The sequence below is a fragment of the Carassius gibelio genome, chromosome B15 (genome assembly GCF_023724105.1).
Source record: "Carassius gibelio isolate Cgi1373 ecotype wild population from Czech Republic chromosome B15, carGib1.2-hapl.c, whole genome shotgun sequence".
Taxonomy (NCBI): Eukaryota; Metazoa; Chordata; class Actinopteri; order Cypriniformes; family Cyprinidae; genus Carassius; species Carassius gibelio.
This window is the reverse complement of record NC_068410.1, coordinates 17,954,817-17,972,168: the sequence shown is the minus strand read 5'-3', so window position 1 is coordinate 17,972,168 and position 17,352 is coordinate 17,954,817. Positions and strand designations below refer to the sequence as shown.

The 17,352-nt window shown below is 50.0% G+C and overlaps 38 non-coding genes across 38 annotated transcripts; all 38 read right to left on the bottom strand.

Annotated features, from left to right (window-relative positions):
• Positions 1-17: 17 nt before the first annotated feature.
• On the bottom strand, positions 18-91 carry trnat-agu (transfer RNA threonine (anticodon AGU)). The gene has a single exon. It is a non-coding gene; the product is annotated as a tRNA-Thr (tRNA).
• A 114-nt stretch (positions 92-205) lies between these two features.
• trnar-ucu (transfer RNA arginine (anticodon UCU)) lies at positions 206-295 on the bottom strand. The gene is given in 2 exon segments: positions 206-241; positions 259-295. It is a non-coding gene; the product is annotated as a tRNA-Arg (tRNA).
• Positions 296-473: 178 nt separating this feature from the next.
• On the bottom strand, positions 474-547 carry trnat-ugu (transfer RNA threonine (anticodon UGU)). The gene has a single exon. It is a non-coding gene; the product is annotated as a tRNA-Thr (tRNA).
• Positions 548-1,154: 607 nt separating this feature from the next.
• trnat-cgu (transfer RNA threonine (anticodon CGU)) lies at positions 1,155-1,228 on the bottom strand. Its single transcript has one exon. It is a non-coding gene; the product is annotated as a tRNA-Thr (tRNA).
• A 486-nt stretch (positions 1,229-1,714) lies between these two features.
• Positions 1,715-1,788, bottom strand: trnat-agu (transfer RNA threonine (anticodon AGU)). The gene has a single exon. It is a non-coding gene; the product is annotated as a tRNA-Thr (tRNA).
• A 114-nt stretch (positions 1,789-1,902) lies between these two features.
• On the bottom strand, positions 1,903-1,992 carry trnar-ucu (transfer RNA arginine (anticodon UCU)). Its single transcript is given in 2 exon segments — positions 1,903-1,938; positions 1,956-1,992. It is a non-coding gene; the product is annotated as a tRNA-Arg (tRNA).
• Positions 1,993-2,170: 178 nt separating this feature from the next.
• Positions 2,171-2,244, bottom strand: trnat-ugu (transfer RNA threonine (anticodon UGU)). Its single transcript has one exon. It is a non-coding gene; the product is annotated as a tRNA-Thr (tRNA).
• Positions 2,245-3,407: 1,163 nt separating this feature from the next.
• trnat-agu (transfer RNA threonine (anticodon AGU)) lies at positions 3,408-3,481 on the bottom strand. The gene has a single exon. It is a non-coding gene; the product is annotated as a tRNA-Thr (tRNA).
• A 114-nt stretch (positions 3,482-3,595) lies between these two features.
• trnar-ucu (transfer RNA arginine (anticodon UCU)) lies at positions 3,596-3,685 on the bottom strand. Its single transcript is given in 2 exon segments — positions 3,596-3,631; positions 3,649-3,685. It is a non-coding gene; the product is annotated as a tRNA-Arg (tRNA).
• Positions 3,686-3,863: 178 nt separating this feature from the next.
• Positions 3,864-3,937, bottom strand: trnat-ugu (transfer RNA threonine (anticodon UGU)). Its single transcript has one exon. It is a non-coding gene; the product is annotated as a tRNA-Thr (tRNA).
• A 607-nt stretch (positions 3,938-4,544) lies between these two features.
• On the bottom strand, positions 4,545-4,618 carry trnat-cgu (transfer RNA threonine (anticodon CGU)). The gene has a single exon. It is a non-coding gene; the product is annotated as a tRNA-Thr (tRNA).
• A 486-nt stretch (positions 4,619-5,104) lies between these two features.
• Positions 5,105-5,178, bottom strand: trnat-agu (transfer RNA threonine (anticodon AGU)). The gene has a single exon. It is a non-coding gene; the product is annotated as a tRNA-Thr (tRNA).
• Positions 5,179-5,292: 114 nt separating this feature from the next.
• On the bottom strand, positions 5,293-5,382 carry trnar-ucu (transfer RNA arginine (anticodon UCU)). Its single transcript is given in 2 exon segments — positions 5,293-5,328; positions 5,346-5,382. It is a non-coding gene; the product is annotated as a tRNA-Arg (tRNA).
• A 178-nt stretch (positions 5,383-5,560) lies between these two features.
• On the bottom strand, positions 5,561-5,634 carry trnat-ugu (transfer RNA threonine (anticodon UGU)). The gene has a single exon. It is a non-coding gene; the product is annotated as a tRNA-Thr (tRNA).
• Positions 5,635-6,797: 1,163 nt separating this feature from the next.
• On the bottom strand, positions 6,798-6,871 carry trnat-agu (transfer RNA threonine (anticodon AGU)). Its single transcript has one exon. It is a non-coding gene; the product is annotated as a tRNA-Thr (tRNA).
• A 114-nt stretch (positions 6,872-6,985) lies between these two features.
• Positions 6,986-7,075, bottom strand: trnar-ucu (transfer RNA arginine (anticodon UCU)). Its single transcript is given in 2 exon segments — positions 6,986-7,021; positions 7,039-7,075. It is a non-coding gene; the product is annotated as a tRNA-Arg (tRNA).
• Positions 7,076-7,253: 178 nt separating this feature from the next.
• trnat-ugu (transfer RNA threonine (anticodon UGU)) lies at positions 7,254-7,327 on the bottom strand. Its single transcript has one exon. It is a non-coding gene; the product is annotated as a tRNA-Thr (tRNA).
• Positions 7,328-7,917: 590 nt separating this feature from the next.
• On the bottom strand, positions 7,918-7,991 carry trnat-cgu (transfer RNA threonine (anticodon CGU)). The gene has a single exon. It is a non-coding gene; the product is annotated as a tRNA-Thr (tRNA).
• Positions 7,992-8,477: 486 nt separating this feature from the next.
• trnat-agu (transfer RNA threonine (anticodon AGU)) lies at positions 8,478-8,551 on the bottom strand. Its single transcript has one exon. It is a non-coding gene; the product is annotated as a tRNA-Thr (tRNA).
• A 114-nt stretch (positions 8,552-8,665) lies between these two features.
• On the bottom strand, positions 8,666-8,755 carry trnar-ucu (transfer RNA arginine (anticodon UCU)). Its single transcript is given in 2 exon segments — positions 8,666-8,701; positions 8,719-8,755. It is a non-coding gene; the product is annotated as a tRNA-Arg (tRNA).
• A 178-nt stretch (positions 8,756-8,933) lies between these two features.
• On the bottom strand, positions 8,934-9,007 carry trnat-ugu (transfer RNA threonine (anticodon UGU)). The gene has a single exon. It is a non-coding gene; the product is annotated as a tRNA-Thr (tRNA).
• A 607-nt stretch (positions 9,008-9,614) lies between these two features.
• Positions 9,615-9,688, bottom strand: trnat-cgu (transfer RNA threonine (anticodon CGU)). Its single transcript has one exon. It is a non-coding gene; the product is annotated as a tRNA-Thr (tRNA).
• A 486-nt stretch (positions 9,689-10,174) lies between these two features.
• On the bottom strand, positions 10,175-10,248 carry trnat-agu (transfer RNA threonine (anticodon AGU)). Its single transcript has one exon. It is a non-coding gene; the product is annotated as a tRNA-Thr (tRNA).
• Positions 10,249-10,362: 114 nt separating this feature from the next.
• Positions 10,363-10,452, bottom strand: trnar-ucu (transfer RNA arginine (anticodon UCU)). Its single transcript is given in 2 exon segments — positions 10,363-10,398; positions 10,416-10,452. It is a non-coding gene; the product is annotated as a tRNA-Arg (tRNA).
• Positions 10,453-10,630: 178 nt separating this feature from the next.
• trnat-ugu (transfer RNA threonine (anticodon UGU)) lies at positions 10,631-10,704 on the bottom strand. Its single transcript has one exon. It is a non-coding gene; the product is annotated as a tRNA-Thr (tRNA).
• A 1,163-nt stretch (positions 10,705-11,867) lies between these two features.
• trnat-agu (transfer RNA threonine (anticodon AGU)) lies at positions 11,868-11,941 on the bottom strand. The gene has a single exon. It is a non-coding gene; the product is annotated as a tRNA-Thr (tRNA).
• A 114-nt stretch (positions 11,942-12,055) lies between these two features.
• trnar-ucu (transfer RNA arginine (anticodon UCU)) lies at positions 12,056-12,145 on the bottom strand. The gene is given in 2 exon segments: positions 12,056-12,091; positions 12,109-12,145. It is a non-coding gene; the product is annotated as a tRNA-Arg (tRNA).
• A 178-nt stretch (positions 12,146-12,323) lies between these two features.
• trnat-ugu (transfer RNA threonine (anticodon UGU)) lies at positions 12,324-12,397 on the bottom strand. The gene has a single exon. It is a non-coding gene; the product is annotated as a tRNA-Thr (tRNA).
• A 590-nt stretch (positions 12,398-12,987) lies between these two features.
• On the bottom strand, positions 12,988-13,061 carry trnat-cgu (transfer RNA threonine (anticodon CGU)). Its single transcript has one exon. It is a non-coding gene; the product is annotated as a tRNA-Thr (tRNA).
• Positions 13,062-13,547: 486 nt separating this feature from the next.
• Positions 13,548-13,621, bottom strand: trnat-agu (transfer RNA threonine (anticodon AGU)). Its single transcript has one exon. It is a non-coding gene; the product is annotated as a tRNA-Thr (tRNA).
• Positions 13,622-13,735: 114 nt separating this feature from the next.
• trnar-ucu (transfer RNA arginine (anticodon UCU)) lies at positions 13,736-13,825 on the bottom strand. The gene is given in 2 exon segments: positions 13,736-13,771; positions 13,789-13,825. It is a non-coding gene; the product is annotated as a tRNA-Arg (tRNA).
• A 178-nt stretch (positions 13,826-14,003) lies between these two features.
• On the bottom strand, positions 14,004-14,077 carry trnat-ugu (transfer RNA threonine (anticodon UGU)). Its single transcript has one exon. It is a non-coding gene; the product is annotated as a tRNA-Thr (tRNA).
• Positions 14,078-14,684: 607 nt separating this feature from the next.
• On the bottom strand, positions 14,685-14,758 carry trnat-cgu (transfer RNA threonine (anticodon CGU)). The gene has a single exon. It is a non-coding gene; the product is annotated as a tRNA-Thr (tRNA).
• Positions 14,759-15,244: 486 nt separating this feature from the next.
• Positions 15,245-15,318, bottom strand: trnat-agu (transfer RNA threonine (anticodon AGU)). Its single transcript has one exon. It is a non-coding gene; the product is annotated as a tRNA-Thr (tRNA).
• A 114-nt stretch (positions 15,319-15,432) lies between these two features.
• trnar-ucu (transfer RNA arginine (anticodon UCU)) lies at positions 15,433-15,522 on the bottom strand. The gene is given in 2 exon segments: positions 15,433-15,468; positions 15,486-15,522. It is a non-coding gene; the product is annotated as a tRNA-Arg (tRNA).
• A 178-nt stretch (positions 15,523-15,700) lies between these two features.
• trnat-ugu (transfer RNA threonine (anticodon UGU)) lies at positions 15,701-15,774 on the bottom strand. Its single transcript has one exon. It is a non-coding gene; the product is annotated as a tRNA-Thr (tRNA).
• Positions 15,775-16,937: 1,163 nt separating this feature from the next.
• Positions 16,938-17,011, bottom strand: trnat-agu (transfer RNA threonine (anticodon AGU)). Its single transcript has one exon. It is a non-coding gene; the product is annotated as a tRNA-Thr (tRNA).
• A 114-nt stretch (positions 17,012-17,125) lies between these two features.
• On the bottom strand, positions 17,126-17,215 carry trnar-ucu (transfer RNA arginine (anticodon UCU)). Its single transcript is given in 2 exon segments — positions 17,126-17,161; positions 17,179-17,215. It is a non-coding gene; the product is annotated as a tRNA-Arg (tRNA).
• Between the last annotated feature and the right edge of the window lie 137 nt (positions 17,216-17,352).

Here is a 17,352-nt window from a genome sequence, read left to right as displayed (position 1 = left end):
CACTTGATCACCAGCAAAGGCACCGCTGGGATTCGAACCCAGGATCTCCTGTTTACTAGACAGGCGCTTTAACCAACTAAGCCACGGCGCCAACTTGCATTTACTTGCCAAGAAAGTGAGATTTAGAGTTTTATAAGTCCGGAGGGGTGGCCAGAGAGCATATGTGTTTGTTGGCCAAGCGCCATTAAAAGAAAGCCAAAAGCAACGACTCTGGTGGGACTCGAACCCACAACCTTTGAATGGCCTCATCTGGCAGTCTAGAAGTCCAATGCGCTATCCATTGTGCCACAGAGCCATGTGAGGTGCTTTTTTTCCTGGCTGTGCCAGTGCGTTGAATTGAGTTCAGGCATTTTGGGAGCGGGAAGGACAAGATATGTGGGTGTCTCTGCAATTGATATGTGGTTGGAAAAGCGGAGTATCTGTAAGGGCTTCCTTTCCCAGAAATAACCCACATAGCAGAGCCACCTGTTAAAAGGCACCGCTGGGAATCGAACCCAGGATCTCCTGTTTACAAGACAAGCGCTTTGACCAGCTAAGCCACGGCGCCCTGCTGCATTGTTGACTTGGGTCAGAATTGTTCGGCAGCAGCTGAGGGGTGGTTGGCAAATGAAATCGCATGTTGCTCTGACGCTCCTCTTTACCGCATGATTGCGCAAAGCAAAACCATACAACCCAAGGTGGTGTTTGATTACCAGCAAAGACAGTGCTGGGATTTGAATTCAGTATGTCCTATTTACTACACAAGCTTTAAGCAACTAAGCCACGGCGCCAACCTGAACACACTCTCTCAGGGAGGGGCACTTAGAGGATTAAAGCATCCAGATAAGAGGCCAACGGCCAGGCTCTGCACAGCCTAAAAGAGTGTTTTTGACAACTGATTCGGGGGTGGCCAGCTAGCCTCTGGGTTTGGCTAGCCTCTGGGTTTGTTGGCCAAGTGCCATTAATTAACCTTTGAATGGCCTCATCTGGCAGTCTAGAAGTCCAATTTGCTGTCTATCGTACCACAGAGCCTGTCAGCAAGTGTTGACCTGTGCAAAAGATCGTCAGCATTATCAGATTCTGGTTTGGAAATGCAATCGCCTGCTGCCTTTGCTATCCCTGTTTGCAGTCCGATCTCAGAAAAGCACGCGCTTGAGGCACACAGGGGACGCTAAAGGCACCGCTGGGATTTGAATCCAGGATCTCCTGTTTACGAGACAGATGCTTTAACCAACTAAGCCACGGCGCCAAGCCTAGCCCTTCAGCTCTGGGAGGGTGAACTAGTTGATCAAAACATCCAGCGGTGAGGACAAAGGTCCACGTGCTGGTCAGCTTATGAGATTTTTCACAACTTTCTGTTGCCAGAGGGCATAAGCGTGCAATTTAATGATAAACAAAAGGCAAGAAGTCACCAAACTGTTTTGACTCGAACCCACAAACTTTATATGTCCTCACACCGGAGACTAAAAGCCCAATGCGCTACACTCTGCCCCACGTGCAGTAGCTCCTTCCAGGCTTGCAGCATTACTAAACCAAGGATCACCTGTTTGCAAGGCAAGCTCTTTGACCAGCTGAGCCATGCTGCATCGCTGAGATGACTCTGGCCAGCATTGTTCGGCAGCATCTGAGGGGTGGTTCGCAAATTAAATTGCATGCTGCTCTGGCACTCCTCTGCACCCCCTTTTTTACGGAGAGCAAAACCTCACAGCCCAAGGCGTCACTTGATCCCCAGCATAGGCACCGCTGGGATTCGAACCCAGGATCTCCTGTTTACTAGACAGGCGCTTTAACCAACTAAGCCACGGCGCCAACTTGCACGTAGCTTCCAAGAAAGTGAGATTTCGAGTTTTATAAGTCTGGAGGGGTGGCCAGAGAGCGTATGTGTTTGTTGGCCAAGCGCCATTAACAGAAAGCCAAAAGCAACGACTCTGGTGGGACTCGAACCCAAAACCTTTGAATGGCCTCATCTGGCAGTCTAGAAGTCCAATGCGCTATCCATTGCGCCACAGAGCCATGTGAGGAGCTTTTTTTCCTGGCTGTGCCAGTGCGTTGAATTGAGTTCAGGCATTTTGGGAGCGGGAAGGACAAGATATGTGGGCGTCTCTGCAATTGGTATGTGGTTGGAAAAGCGGAGTATCTGTAAGGGCTTCCTTTCCCAGAAAGAACCCACATAGCAGAGCCACCTGTTAAAAGGCACCGCTGGGAATCGAACCCAGGATCGCCTGTTTACAAGACAAGCGCTTTGACCAGCTAAGCCACGGCGCCCTGCTGCATTGTTGACTTGGGTCAGAATTGTTCGGCAGCAGCTGAGGGGTGGTTGGCAAATGAAATCGCATGTTGCTCTGACGCTCCTCTTTACCGCATGATTGCGCAAAGCAAAACCATACAACCCAAGGTGGTGTTTGATTACCAGCAAAGACAGTGCTGGGATTTGAATTCAGTATGTCCTATTTACTACACAAGCTTTAAGCAACTAAGCCACGGCGCCAACCTGAACACACTCTCTCAGGGAGGGGCACTTAGAGGATTAAAGCATCCAGATAAGAGGCCAACGGCCAGGCTCTGCACAGCCTAAAAGAGTGTTTTTGACAACTGATTCGGGGGTGGCCAGCTAGCCTCTGGGTTTGGCTAGCCTCTGGGTTTGTTGGCCAAGTGCCATTAATTAACCTTTGAATGGCCTCATCTGGCAGTCTAGAAGCCCAATTTGCTGTCTATCGTACCACAGAGCCTGTCAGCAAGTGTTGACCCGTGCAAGATATCGTCAGCATTATCAGGATCTGGTTTAGAAATGCAATCGCCTGCTGCCTTTGCTATCCCTGTTTGCAGTCCGATCTCAGAAAAGCACGCGCTTGAGGCACACAGGGGACGCTAAAGGCACAGCTGGGATTTGAACCCAGGATCTCCTGTTTATGAGACAGACGTTTTAACCAACTAAGCCACGGCGCCAAGCCTAGCCCTAGAGCTCTGGGAGGGTGACCTAGTTGATCAAAACATCCAGAGGTGAGGACAAAGGTCCACGTGCTGGTCAGCTTATGAGATTTTTCACAACTTTCTGTTGCCAGAGGGCATAAGCGTGCAATTTAATGATAAACAAAAGGCAAGAAGTCACCAATCTGTTTTGTCTCGAACCCACAAACTTTATATGTCCTCACACCGGAGACTAAAAGCCCAATGCGCTACACTCTGCCCCACGTGCAGTAGCTCCTTCCAGGCTTGCAGCAGTCCTAAACCAAGGATCACCTGTTTGCAAGGCAAGCTCTTTGACCAGTTGAGCCATGCTGCATCGCTGAGATGACTCTGGCCAGCATTGTTCGGCAGCATCTGAGGGGTGGTTAGCAAATTAAATTGCATGCTGCTCTGGCACTCCTCTGCACCCCCTTTTTGAGAGCAAAACCTCACAGCCCAAGGAGTCACTTGATCACCAGCATAGGCACCGCTGGGATTTGAACCCAGGATCTCCTGTTTACTAGACAGGCGCTTTAACCAACTAAGCCACGGCGCCAACTTGCATTTACTTGCCAAGAAAGTGAGATTTAGAGTTTTATAAGTCCGGAGGGGTGGCCAGAGAGCATATGTGTTTGTTGGCCAAGCGCCATTAAAAGAAAGCCAAAAGCAACGACTCTGGTGGGACTCGAACCCACAACCTTTGAATGGCCTCATCTGGCAGTCTAGAAGTCCAATGCGCTATCCATTGTGCCACAGAGCCATGTGAGGTGCTTTTTTTCCTGGCTGTGCCAGTGCGTTGAATTGAGTTCAGGCATTTTGGGAGCGGGAAGGACAAGATATGTGGGTGTCTCTGCAATTGATATGTGGTTGGAAAAGCGGAGTATCTGTAAGGGCTTCCTTTCCCAGAAATAACCCACATAGCAGAGCCACCTGTTAAAAGGCACCGCTGGGAATCGAACCCAGGATCTCCTGTTTACAAGACAAGCGCTTTGACCAGCTAAGCCACGGCGCCCTGCTGCATTGTTGACTTGGGTCAGAATTGTTCGGCAGCAGCTGAGGGGTGGTTGGCAAATGAAATCGCATGTTGCTCTGACGCTCCTCTTTACCGCATGATTGCGCAAAGCAAAACCATACAACCCAAGGTGGTGTTTGATTACCAGCAAAGACAGTGCTGGGATTTGAATTCAGTATGTCCTATTTACTACACAAGCTTTAAGCAACTAAGCCACGGCGCCAACCTGAACACACTCTCTCAGGGAGGGGCACTTAGAGGATTAAAGCATCCAGATAAGAGGCCAACGGCCAGGCTCTGCACAGCCTAAAAGAGTGTTTTTGACAACTGATTCGGGGGTGGCCAGCTAGCCTCTGGGTTTGGCTAGCCTCTGGGTTTGTTGGCCAAGTGCCATTAATTAACCTTTGAATGGCCTCATCTGGCAGTCTAGAAGTCCAATTTGCTGTCTATCGTACCACAGAGCCTGTCAGCAAGTGTTGACCTGTGCAAAAGATCGTCAGCATTATCAGATTCTGGTTTGGAAATGCAATCGCCTGCTGCCTTTGCTATCCCTGTTTGCAGTCCGATCTCAGAAAAGCACGCGCTTGAGGCACACAGGGGACGCTAAAGGCACCGCTGGGATTTGAATCCAGGATCTCCTGTTTACGAGACAGATGCTTTAACCAACTAAGCCACGGCGCCAAGCCTAGCCCTTCAGCTCTGGGAGGGTGAACTAGTTGATCAAAACATCCAGCGGTGAGGACAAAGGTCCACGTGCTGGTCAGCTTATGAGATTTTTCACAACTTTCTGTTGCCAGAGGGCATAAGCGTGCAATTTAATGATAAACAAAAGGCAAGAAGTCACCAAACTGTTTTGACTCGAACCCACAAACTTTATATGTCCTCACACCGGAGACTAAAAGCCCAATGCGCTACACTCTGCCCCACGTGCAGTAGCTCCTTCCAGGCTTGCAGCATTACTAAACCAAGGATCACCTGTTTGCAAGGCAAGCTCTTTGACCAGCTGAGCCATGCTGCATCGCTGAGATGACTCTGGCCAGCATTGTTCGGCAGCATCTGAGGGGTGGTTCGCAAATTAAATTGCATGCTGCTCTGGCACTCCTCTGCACCCCCTTTTTTACGGAGAGCAAAACCTCACAGCCCAAGGCGTCACTTGATCCCCAGCATAGGCACCGCTGGGATTCGAACCCAGGATCTCCTGTTTACTAGACAGGCGCTTTAACCAACTAAGCCACGGCGCCAACTTGCACGTAGCTTCCAAGAAAGTGAGATTTCGAGTTTTATAAGTCTGGAGGGGTGGCCAGAGAGCGTATGTGTTTGTTGGCCAAGCGCCATTAACAGAAAGCCAAAAGCAACGACTCTGGTGGGACTCGAACCCAAAACCTTTGAATGGCCTCATCTGGCAGTCTAGAAGTCCAATGCGCTATCCATTGCGCCACAGAGCCATGTGAGGAGCTTTTTTTCCTGGCTGTGCCAGTGCGTTGAATTGAGTTCAGGCATTTTGGGAGCGGGAAGGACAAGATATGTGGGCGTCTCTGCAATTGGTATGTGGTTGGAAAAGCGGAGTATCTGTAAGGGCTTCCTTTCCCAGAAAGAACCCACATAGCAGAGCCACCTGTTAAAAGGCACCGCTGGGAATCGAACCCAGGATCGCCTGTTTACAAGACAAGCGCTTTGACCAGCTAAGCCACGGCGCCCTGCTGCATTGTTGACTTGGGTCAGAATTGTTCGGCAGCAGCTGAGGGGTGGTTGGCAAATGAAATCGCATGTTGCTCTGACGCTCCTCTTTACCGCATGATTGCGCAAAGCAAAACCATACAACCCAAGGTGGTGTTTGATTACCAGCAAAGACAGTGCTGGGATTTGAATTCAGTATGTCCTATTTACTACACAAGCTTTAAGCAACTAAGCCACGGCGCCAACCTGAACACACTCTCTCAGGGAGGGGCACTTAGAGGATTAAAGCATCCAGATAAGAGGCCAACGGCCAGGCTCTGCACAGCCTAAAAGAGTGTTTTTGACAACTGATTCGGGGGTGGCCAGCTAGCCTCTGGGTTTGGCTAGCCTCTGGGTTTGTTGGCCAAGTGCCATTAATTAACCTTTGAATGGCCTCATCTGGCAGTCTAGAAGCCCAATTTGCTGTCTATCGTACCACAGAGCCTGTCAGCAAGTGTTGACCCGTGCAAGATATCGTCAGCATTATCAGGATCTGGTTTAGAAATGCAATCGCCTGCTGCCTTTGCTATCCCTGTTTGCAGTCCGATCTCAGAAAAGCACGCGCTTGAGGCACACAGGGGACGCTAAAGGCACAGCTGGGATTTGAACCCAGGATCTCCTGTTTATGAGACAGACGTTTTAACCAACTAAGCCACGGCGCCAAGCCTAGCCCTAGAGCTCTGGGAGGGTGACCTAGTTGATCAAAACATCCAGAGGTGAGGACAAAGGTCCACGTGCTGGTCAGCTTATGAGATTTTTCACAACTTTCTGTTGCCAGAGGGCATAAGCGTGCAATTTAATGATAAACAAAAGGCAAGAAGTCACCAATCTGTTTTGTCTCGAACCCACAAACTTTATATGTCCTCACACCGGAGACTAAAAGCCCAATGCGCTACACTCTGCCCCACGTGCAGTAGCTCCTTCCAGGCTTGCAGCAGTCCTAAACCAAGGATCACCTGTTTGCAAGGCAAGCTCTTTGACCAGTTGAGCCATGCTGCATCGCTGAGATGACTCTGGCCAGCATTGTTCGGCAGCATCTGAGGGGTGGTTAGCAAATTAAATTGCATGCTGCTCTGGCACTCCTCTGCACCCCCTTTTTGAGAGCAAAACCTCACAGCCCAAGGAGTCACTTGATCACCAGCATAGGCACCGCTGGGATTCGAACCCAGGATCTCCTGTTTACTAGACAGGCGCTTTAACCAACTAAGCCACGGCGCCAACTTGCACGTAGCTTCCAAGAAAGTGAGATTTCGAGTTTTATAAGTCTGGAGGGGTGGCCAGAGAGCGTATGTGTTTGTTGGCCAAGCGCCATTAACAGAAAGCCAAAAGCAACGACTCTGGTGGGACTCGAACCCACAACCTTTGAATGGCCTCATCTGGCAGTCTAGAAGTCCAATGCGCTATCCATTGCGCCACAGAGCCATGTGAGGAGCTTTTTTTCCTGGCTGTGCCAGTGCGTTGAATTGAGTTCAGGCATTTTGGGAGCGGGAAGGACAAGATATGTGGGTGTCTCTGCAATTGGTATGTGGTTGGAAAAGCGGAGTATCTGTAAGGGCTTCCTTTCCCAGAAAGAACCCACATAGAAGAGCCACCTGTTAAAAGGCACCGCTGGGAATCGAACCCAGGATCGCCTGTTTACAAGACAAGCGCTTTGACCAGCTAAGCCACGGCGCCCTGCTGCATTGTTGACTTGGGTCAGAATTGTTCGGCAGCAGCTGAGGGGTGGTTGGCAAATGAAATCGCATGTTGCTCTGACGCTCCTCTTTACCGCATGATTGCGCAAAGCAAAACCATACAACCCAAGGTGGTGTTTGATTACCAGCAAAGACAGTGCTGGGATTTGAATTCAGTATGTCCTATTTACTACACAAGCTTTAAGCAACTAAGCCACGGCGCCAACCTGCACACACTCTCTCAGGGAGGGGCACTTAGAGGATTTAAGCATCCAGATAAGAGGCCAACGGCCAGGCTCTGCACAGCCTAAAAGAGTGTTTTTGACAAATGATTCGGGGGTGGCCAGCTAGCCTCTGGGTTTGTTAGCCAAGTGCCATTAATTAACCTTTGAATGGCCTCATCTGGCCGTCTAGAAGTCCAGTTTGCTATCTATTGTACCACAGAGCCTGTCAGCAAGTGGTGACCTGTTCAAAAGAGCGTCAGCATTATCAGGATCTGGTTTGGAAATGCAATCGCCTGCTGCCTTTGCTATCCCTGTTTGCAGTCCGATCTCAGAAAAGAACGCGCTTGAGGCACACAGGGGACGCTAAAGGCACCGCTGGAATTTGAACCCAGGATCTCCTGTTTACGAGACAGACGCTTTAACCAACTAAGCCACGGCGCCAAGCCTAGCCCTACAGCCCTGGGAGGGTGACCTAGTTGATCAAAACATCCAGCGGTGAGGACAAAGGTCCACGTGCTGGTCAGCTTATGAGATTTTTCACAACTTTCTGTTGCCAGAGGGCATAAGCGTGCAATTTAATGATAAACAAAAGGCAAGAAGTCACCAATCTGTTTTGACTCGAACCCACAAACTTTATATGTCCTCACACCGGAGACTAAAAGCCCAATGCGCTACACTCTGCCCCACGTGCAGTAGCTCCTTCCAGGCTTGCAGCAGTCCTAAACCAAGGATCACCTGTTTGCAAGGCAAGCTCTTTGACCAGCTGAGCCATGCTGCATCGCTGAGATGACTCTGGCCAGCATTGTTCGGCAGCATCTGAGGGGTGGTTCGCAAATTAAATTGCATGCTGCTCTGGCACTCCTCTGCACCCCCTTTTTTACGGAGAGCAAAACCTCACAGCCCAAGGCGTCACTTGATCACCAGCAAAGGCACCGCTGGGATTCGAACCCAGGATCTCCTGTTTACTAGACAGGCGCTTTAACCAACTAAGCCACGGCGCCAACTTGCATTTACTTGCCAAGAAAGTGAGATTTAGAGTTTTATAAGTCCGGAGGGGTGGCCAGAGAGCATATGTGTTTGTTGGCCAAGCGCCATTAAAAGAAAGCCAAAAGCAACGACTCTGGTGGGACTCGAACCCACAACCTTTGAATGGCCTCATCTGGCAGTCTAGAAGTCCAATGCGCTATCCATTGTGCCACAGAGCCATGTGAGGTGCTTTTTTTCCTGGCTGTGCCAGTGCGTTGAATTGAGTTCAGGCATTTTGGGAGCGGGAAGGACAAGATATGTGGGTGTCTCTGCAATTGATATGTGGTTGGAAAAGCGGAGTATCTGTAAGGGCTTCCTTTCCCAGAAATAACCCACATAGCAGAGCCACCTGTTAAAAGGCACCGCTGGGAATCGAACCCAGGATCTCCTGTTTACAAGACAAGCGCTTTGACCAGCTAAGCCACGGCGCCCTGCTGCATTGTTGACTTGGGTCAGAATTGTTCGGCAGCAGCTGAGGGGTGGTTGGCAAATGAAATCGCATGTTGCTCTGACGCTCCTCTTTACCGCATGATTGCGCAAAGCAAAACCATACAACCCAAGGTGGTGTTTGATTACCAGCAAAGACAGTGCTGGGATTTGAATTCAGTATGTCCTATTTACTACACAAGCTTTAAGCAACTAAGCCACGGCGCCAACCTGAACACACTCTCTCAGGGAGGGGCACTTAGAGGATTAAAGCATCCAGATAAGAGGCCAACGGCCAGGCTCTGCACAGCCTAAAAGAGTGTTTTTGACAACTGATTCGGGGGTGGCCAGCTAGCCTCTGGGTTTGGCTAGCCTCTGGGTTTGTTGGCCAAGTGCCATTAATTAACCTTTGAATGGCCTCATCTGGCAGTCTAGAAGTCCAATTTGCTGTCTATCGTACCACAGAGCCTGTCAGCAAGTGTTGACCTGTGCAAAAGATCGTCAGCATTATCAGATTCTGGTTTGGAAATGCAATCGCCTGCTGCCTTTGCTATCCCTGTTTGCAGTCCGATCTCAGAAAAGCACGCGCTTGAGGCACACAGGGGACGCTAAAGGCACCGCTGGGATTTGAATCCAGGATCTCCTGTTTACGAGACAGATGCTTTAACCAACTAAGCCACGGCGCCAAGCCTAGCCCTTCAGCTCTGGGAGGGTGAACTAGTTGATCAAAACATCCAGCGGTGAGGACAAAGGTCCACGTGCTGGTCAGCTTATGAGATTTTTCACAACTTTCTGTTGCCAGAGGGCATAAGCGTGCAATTTAATGATAAACAAAAGGCAAGAAGTCACCAAACTGTTTTGACTCGAACCCACAAACTTTATATGTCCTCACACCGGAGACTAAAAGCCCAATGCGCTACACTCTGCCCCACGTGCAGTAGCTCCTTCCAGGCTTGCAGCATTACTAAACCAAGGATCACCTGTTTGCAAGGCAAGCTCTTTGACCAGCTGAGCCATGCTGCATCGCTGAGATGACTCTGGCCAGCATTGTTCGGCAGCATCTGAGGGGTGGTTCGCAAATTAAATTGCATGCTGCTCTGGCACTCCTCTGCACCCCCTTTTTTACGGAGAGCAAAACCTCACAGCCCAAGGCGTCACTTGATCACCAGCATAGGCACCGCTGGGATTCGAACCCAGGATCTCCTGTTTACTAGACAGGCGCTTTAACCAACTAAGCCACGGCGCCAACTTGCACGTAGCTTCCAAGAAAGTGAGATTTCGAGTTTTATAAGTCTGGAGGGGTGGCCAGAGAGCGTATGTGTTTGTTGGCCAAGCGCCATTAACAGAAAGCCAAAAGCAACGACTCTGGTGGGACTCGAACCCAAAACCTTTGAATGGCCTCATCTGGCAGTCTAGAAGTCCAATGCGCTATCCATTGCGCCACAGAGCCATGTGAGGAGCTTTTTTTCCTGGCTGTTCCAGTGCGTTGAATTGAGTTCAGGCATTTTGGGAGCGGGAAGGACAAGATATGTGGGCGTCTCTGCAATTGGTATGTGGTTGGAAAAGCGGAGTATCTGTAAGGGCTTCCTTTCCCAGAAAGAACCCACATAGCAGAGCCACCTGTTAAAAGGCACCGCTGGGAATCGAACCCAGGATCGCCTGTTTACAAGACAAGCGCTTTGACCAGCTAAGCCACGGCGCCCTGCTGCATTGTTGACTTGGGTCAGAATTGTTCGGCAGCAGCTGAGGGGTGGTTGGCAAATGAAATCGCATGTTGCTCTGACGCTCCTCTTTACCGCATGATTGCGCAAAGCAAAACCATACAACCCAAGGTGGTGTTTGATTACCAGCAAAGACAGTGCTGGGATTTGAATTCAGTATGTCCTATTTACTACACAAGCTTTAAGCAACTAAGCCACGGCGCCAACCTGAACACACTCTCTCAGGGAGGGGCACTTAGAGGATTAAAGCATCCAGATAAGAGGCCAACGGCCAGGCTCTGCACAGCCTAAAAGAGTGTTTTTGACAACTGATTCGGGGGTGGCCAGCTAGCCTCTGGGTTTGGCTAGCCTCTGGGTTTGTTGGCCAAGTGCCATTAATTAACCTTTGAATGGCCTCATCTGGCAGTCTAGAAGCCCAATTTGCTGTCTATCGTACCACAGAGCCTGTCAGCAAGTGTTGACCCGTGCAAGATATCGTCAGCATTATCAGGATCTGGTTTAGAAATGCAATCGCCTGCTGCCTTTGCTATCCCTGTTTGCAGTCCGATCTCAGAAAAGCACGCGCTTGAGGCACACAGGGGACGCTAAAGGCACAGCTGGGATTTGAACCCAGGATCTCCTGTTTATGAGACAGACATTTTAACCAACTAAGCCACGGCGCCAAGCCTAGCCCTAGAGCTCTGGGAGGGTGACCTAGTTGATCAAAACATCCAGAGGTGAGGACAAAGGTCCACGTGCTGGTCAGCTTATGAGATTTTTCACAACTTTCTGTTGCCAGAGGGCATAAGCGTGCAATTTAATGATAAACAAAAGGCAAGAAGTCACCAATCTGTTTTGTCTCGAACCCACAAACTTTATATGTCCTCACACCGGAGACTAAAAGCCCAATGCGCTACACTCTGCCCCACGTGCAGTAGCTCCTTCCAGGCTTGCAGCAGTCCTAAACCAAGGATCACCTGTTTGCAAGGCAAGCTCTTTGACCAGTTGAGCCATGCTGCATCGCTGAGATGACTCTGGCCAGCATTGTTCGGCAGCATCTGAGGGGTGGTTAGCAAATTAAATTGCATGCTGCTCTGGCACTCCTCTGCACCCCCTTTTTGAGAGCAAAACCTCACAGCCCAAGGAGTCACTTGATCACCAGCATAGGCACCGCTGGGATTTGAACCCAGGATCTCCTGTTTACTAGACAGGCGCTTTAACCAACTAAGCCACGGCGCCAACTTGCACGTAGCTTCCAAGAAAGTGAGATTTCGAGTTTTATAAGTCTGGAGGGGTGGCCAGAGAGCGTATGTGTTTGTTGGCCAAGCGCCATTAACAGAAAGCCAAAAGCAACGACTCTGGTGGGACTCGAACCCACAACCTTTGAATGGCCTCATCTGGCAGTCTAGAAGTCCAATGCGCTATCCATTGCGCCACAGAGCCATGTGAGGAGCTTTTTTTCCTGGCTGTGCCAGTGCGTTGAATTGAGTTCAGGCATTTTGGGAGCGGGAAGGACAAGATATGTGGGTGTCTCTGCAATTGGTATGTGGTTGGAAAAGCGGAGTATCTGTAAGGGCTTCCTTTCCCAGAAAGAACCCACATAGAAGAGCCACCTGTTAAAAGGCACCGCTGGGAATCGAACCCAGGATCGCCTGTTTACAAGACAAGCGCTTTGACCAGCTAAGCCACGGCGCCCTGCTGCATTGTTGACTTGGGTCAGAATTGTTCGGCAGCAGCTGAGGGGTGGTTGGCAAATGAAATCGCATGTTGCTCTGACGCTCCTCTTTACCGCATGATTGCGCAAAGCAAAACCATACAACCCAAGGTGGTGTTTGATTACCAGCAAAGACAGTGCTGGGATTTGAATTCAGTATGTCCTATTTACTACACAAGCTTTAAGCAACTAAGCCACGGCGCCAACCTGCACACACTCTCTCAGGGAGGGGCACTTAGAGGATTTAAGCATCCAGATAAGAGGCCAACGGCCAGGCTCTGCACAGCCTAAAAGAGTGTTTTTGACAAATGATTCGGGGGTGGCCAGCTAGCCTCTGGGTTTGTTAGCCAAGTGCCATTAATTAACCTTTGAATGGCCTCATCTGGCCGTCTAGAAGTCCAGTTTGCTATCTATTGTACCACAGAGCCTGTCAGCAAGTGTTGACCTGTTCAAAAGAGCGTCAGCATTATCAGGATCTGGTTTGGAAATGCAATCGCCTGCTGCCTTTGCTATCCCTGTTTGCAGTCCGATCTCAGAAAAGAACGCGCTTGAGGCACACAGGGGACGCTAAAGGCACCGCTGGAATTTGAACCCAGGATCTCCTGTTTACGAGACAGACGCTTTAACCAACTAAGCCACGGCGCCAAGCCTAGCCCTACAGCCCTGGGAGGGTGACCTAGTTGATCAAAACATCCAGCGGTGAGGACAAAGGTCCACGTGCTGGTCAGCTTATGAGATTTTTCACAACTTTCTGTTGCCAGAGGGCATAAGCGTGCAATTTAATGATAAACAAAAGGCAAGAAGTCACCAATCTGTTTTGACTCGAACCCACAAACTTTATATGTCCTCACACCGGAGACTAAAAGCCCAATGCGCTACACTCTGCCCCACGTGCAGTAGCTCCTTCCAGGCTTGCAGCAGTCCTAAACCAAGGATCACCTGTTTGCAAGGCAAGCTCTTTGACCAGCTGAGCCATGCTGCATCGCTGAGATGACTCTGGCCAGCATTGTTCGGCAGCATCTGAGGGGTGGTTCGCAAATTAAATTGCATGCTGCTCTGGCACTCCTCTGCACCCCCTTTTTTACGGAGAGCAAAACCTCACAGCCCAAGGCGTCACTTGATCACCAGCAAAGGCACCGCTGGGATTCGAACCCAGGATCTCCTGTTTACTAGACAGGCGCTTTAACCAACTAAGCCACGGCGCCAACTTGCATTTACTTGCCAAGAAAGTGAGATTTAGAGTTTTATAAGTCCGGAGGGGTGGCCAGAGAGCATATGTGTTTGTTGGCCAAGCGCCATTAAAAGAAAGCCAAAAGCAACGACTCTGGTGGGACTCGAACCCACAACCTTTGAATGGCCTCATCTGGCAGTCTAGAAGTCCAATGCGCTATCCATTGTGCCACAGAGCCATGTGAGGTGCTTTTTTTCCTGGCTGTGCCAGTGCGTTGAATTGAGTTCAGGCATTTTGGGAGCGGGAAGGACAAGATATGTGGGTGTCTCTGCAATTGATATGTGGTTGGAAAAGCGGAGTATCTGTAAGGGCTTCCTTTCCCAGAAATAACCCACATAGCAGAGCCACCTGTTAAAAGGCACCGCTGGGAATCGAACCCAGGATCTCCTGTTTACAAGACAAGCGCTTTGACCAGCTAAGCCACGGCGCCCTGCTGCATTGTTGACTTGGGTCAGAATTGTTCGGCAGCAGCTGAGGGGTGGTTGGCAAATGAAATCGCATGTTGCTCTGACGCTCCTCTTTACCGCATGATTGCGCAAAGCAAAACCATACAACCCAAGGTGGTGTTTGATTACCAGCAAAGACAGTGCTGGGATTTGAATTCAGTATGTCCTATTTACTACACAAGCTTTAAGCAACTAAGCCACGGCGCCAACCTGAACACACTCTCTCAGGGAGGGGCACTTAGAGGATTAAAGCATCCAGATAAGAGGCCAACGGCCAGGCTCTGCACAGCCTAAAAGAGTGTTTTTGACAACTGATTCGGGGGTGGCCAGCTAGCCTCTGGGTTTGGCTAGCCTCTGGGTTTGTTGGCCAAGTGCCATTAATTAACCTTTGAATGGCCTCATCTGGCAGTCTAGAAGTCCAATTTGCTGTCTATCGTACCACAGAGCCTGTCAGCAAGTGTTGACCTGTGCAAAAGATCGTCAGCATTATCAGATTCTGGTTTGGAAATGCAATCGCCTGCTGCCTTTGCTATCCCTGTTTGCAGTCCGATCTCAGAAAAGCACGCGCTTGAGGCACACAGGGGACGCTAAAGGCACCGCTGGGATTTGAATCCAGGATCTCCTGTTTACGAGACAGATGCTTTAACCAACTAAGCCACGGCGCCAAGCCTAGCCCTTCAGCTCTGGGAGGGTGAACTAGTTGATCAAAACATCCAGCGGTGAGGACAAAGGTCCACGTGCTGGTCAGCTTATGAGATTTTTCACAACTTTCTGTTGCCAGAGGGCATAAGCGTGCAATTTAATGATAAACAAAAGGCAAGAAGTCACCAAACTGTTTTGACTCGAACCCACAAACTTTATATGTCCTCACACCGGAGACTAAAAGCCCAATGCGCTACACTCTGCCCCACGTGCAGTAGCTCCTTCCAGGCTTGCAGCATTACTAAACCAAGGATCACCTGTTTGCAAGGCAAGCTCTTTGACCAGCTGAGCCATGCTGCATCGCTGAGATGACTCTGGCCAGCATTGTTCGGCAGCATCTGAGGGGTGGTTCGCAAATTAAATTGCATGCTGCTCTGGCACTCCTCTGCACCCCCTTTTTTACGGAGAGCAAAACCTCACAGCCCAAGGCGTCACTTGATCACCAGCATAGGCACCGCTGGGATTCGAACCCAGGATCTCCTGTTTACTAGACAGGCGCTTTAACCAACTAAGCCACGGCGCCAACTTGCACGTAGCTTCCAAGAAAGTGAGATTTCGAGTTTTATAAGTCTGGAGGGGTGGCCAGAGAGCGTATGTGTTTGTTGGCCAAGCGCCATTAACAGAAAGCCAAAAGCAACGACTCTGGTGGGACTCGAACCCAAAACCTTTGAATGGCCTCATCTGGCAGTCTAGAAGTCCAATGCGCTATCCATTGCGCCACAGAGCCATGTGAGGAGCTTTTTTTCCTGGCTGTTCCAGTGCGTTGAATTGAGTTCAGGCATTTTGGGAGCGGGAAGGACAAGATATGTGGGCGTCTCTGCAATTGGTATGTGGTTGGAAAAGCGGAGTATCTGTAAGGGCTTCCTTTCCCAGAAAGAACCCACATAGCAGAGCCACCTGTTAAAAGGCACCGCTGGGAATCGAACCCAGGATCGCCTGTTTACAAGACAAGCGCTTTGACCAGCTAAGCCACGGCGCCCTGCTGCATTGTTGACTTGGGTCAGAATTGTTCGGCAGCAGCTGAGGGGTGGTTGGCAAATGAAATCGCATGTTGCTCTGACGCTCCTCTTTACCGCATGATTGCGCAAAGCAAAACCATACAACCCAAGGTGGTGTTTGATTACCAGCAAAGACAGTGCTGGGATTTGAATTCAGTATGTCCTATTTACTACACAAGCTTTAAGCAACTAAGCCACGGCGCCAACCTGAACACACTCTCTCAGGGAGGGGCACTTAGAGGATTAAAGCATCCAGATAAGAGGCCAACGGCCAGGCTCTGCACAGCCTAAAAGAGTGTTTTTGACAACTGATTCGGGGGTGGCCAGCTAGCCTCTGGGTTTGGCTAGCCTCTGGGTTTGTTGGCCAAGTGCCATTAATTAACCTTTGAATGGCCTCATCTGGCAGTCTAGAAGCCCAATTTGCTGTCTATCGTACCACAGAGCCTGTCAGCAAGTGTTGACCCGTGCAAGATATCGTCAGCATTATCAGGATCTGGTTTAGAAATGCAATCGCCTGCTGCCTTTGCTATCCCTGTTTGCAGTCCGATCTCAGAAAAGCACGCGCTTGAGGCACACAGGGGACGCTAAAGGCACAGCTGGGATTTGAACCCAGGATCTCCTGTTTATGAGACAGACGTTTTAACCAACTAAGCCACGGCGCCAAGCCTAGCCCTAGAGCTCTGGGAGGGTGACCTAGTTGATCAAAACATCCAGAGGTGAGGACAAAGGTCCACGTGCTGGTCAGCTTATGAGATTTTTCACAACTTTCTGTTGCCAGAGGGCATAAGCGTGCAATTTAATGATAAACAAAAGGCAAGAAGTCACCAATCTGTTTTGTCTCGAACCCACAAACTTTATATGTCCTCACACCGGAGACTAAAAGCCCAATGCGCTACACTCTGCCCCACGTGCAGTAGCTCCTTCCAGGCTTGCAGCAGTCCTAAACCAAGGATCACCTGTTTGCAAGGCAAGCTCTTTGACCAGTTGAGCCATGCTGCATCGCTGAGATGACTCTGGCCAGCATTGTTCGGCAGCATCTGAGGGGTGGTTAGCAAATTAAATTGCATGCTGCTCTGGCACTCCTCTGCACCCCCTTTTTGAGAGCAAAACCTCACAGCCCAAGGAGTCACTTGATCACCAGCATAGGCACCGCTGGGATTTGAACCCAGGATCTCCTGTTTACTAGACAGGCGCTTTAACCAACTAAGCCACGGCGCCAACTTGCACGTAGCTTCCAAGAAAGTGAGATTTCGAGTTTTATAAGTCTGGAGGGGTGGCCAGAGAGCGTATGTGTTTGTTGGCCAAGCGCCATTAACAGAAAGCCAAAAGCAACGACTCTGGTGGGACTCGAACCCACAACCTTTGAATGGCCTCATCTGGCAGTCTAGAAGTCCAATGCGCTATCCATTGCGCCACAGAGCCATGTGAGGAGCTTTTTTTCCTGGCTGTGCCAGTGCGTTGAATTGAGTTCAGGCATTTTGGGAGCGGGAAGGACAAGATATGTGGGTGTCTCTGCAATTGGTATGTGGTTGGAAAAGCGGAGTATCTGTAAGGGCTTC